A 1,431-nucleotide genomic window follows, 5' to 3' on the forward strand; every position below is an offset into this window, starting at 1 on the left:
GTCACATTCACGGCACATGCACAGAGGATAACAATGGTTGAAAAATTAAATATTGCGAGGCCCCTAATATTACGGGAAAAAGTAGTTCCGCGCAGCGTGAAAAGTGGGCGTGCGCGCCATTTTATTCTCCCTCTTGCCCACCTGCTTCCACAATCCTGGAACCGCCTATGCCTCTCCTTTTTCCTGGTTCTATACACTTGCTTGTTGCTAGAAAGTCCTATACTACTCTCCTTTTTTCTGTCCCTGATATGTATGTCTATAATGTGTATGCTTTGAGTCAACATTAACTAGAAATCTATTAGTAACGCGGTAGCGTTACTAAGTAGGATTCACCCCAAAACAAAATGGCTGCCACAACTTTTGCAGCCTTGCTATCAGGGGCGTAGCTGGGAAGGATATGATGGGAGGGCCTGGCTGTCAATGGCGCGCGAAGCGCGCCGAAATTTTGGACACACCCCTTTTTGGCGGTCATTATGGCGCACTAAAAATAACAGTTGCGAAGGGGTGGGGCGAGACTAATCAACTTTTGACATGTTCAACAAAAATTTAATATAATACAATTGTTCTGTTTTTGTCTTTCCTTTGAAATGCTGTCACAACTTCTTCCAAGTTAATACTACAACTTAGATCCCTTTCTATAGATAAGAGAGCAATATCTGTAAGTCTCTGTTCCACCATTGTTGTTCTTAAGTACGTTTTTATTCTTTTTAGTGCTGAAAATGATCGCTCACATTGGGCAGTACTTACAGATATTGTTAAACTAATCTGCAGAAGTCTTTTGAGTGTTGGAAAGGCAGTAGCAAGTGGGAGAATTTGGCAGAAAACATCAACAACTGATTGTAGCTCCTTACCCTGAAGAGTCCTTTTTGCCGGCATACATTCACTTATGAGAAAATCAGTGTTGAGGTCATACATTGATGCAAATGTATTTAAGCAGGAAGGATCTAGAAAATTAGGAGAAGTAGGATGACATGCTTGCAAAGACTTCATTAGATCAAGGTTAACTTGGTTGAATCTACGATCGATCTCTGATAACATTACATCTAACACTGGAAAGTAGATATTAACTTTGATGACTTCACTATTATCAAGACATTCCCTTTGACCTGAAGATTCTAACGATACAAAACCCTCAATGACATTGGGCCTGCACCTTCTTCGTTTTGGCAACTCAATATCAATATTGTGAAATTTGGCAACATCAGTGATATATTTATACATTTGCTTCCAAGTAGTGTCACTTCTCATTCCTTTTAAAGTCTCTGCTGTGGAAACAACTAAATCAGCAGCTACAGCTAGGACTATATCACACTTTTGAAGTTGATCTGAGAGTGCTTTTGTCATTCCCATTATTCTTAAGAAAATTATTAGACAGGAAACAAACTTAAAACTATTAACTTGGTGCAGCAAACCTGTAGCTTCAATTGCCTT

Source organism: Amphimedon queenslandica, unplaced genomic scaffold (assembly GCF_000090795.2).
Source record: "Amphimedon queenslandica unplaced genomic scaffold, v1.1 AMPQUscaffold_13367, whole genome shotgun sequence".
NCBI classification, from domain to species: domain Eukaryota; kingdom Metazoa; phylum Porifera; class Demospongiae; order Haplosclerida; family Niphatidae; genus Amphimedon; species Amphimedon queenslandica.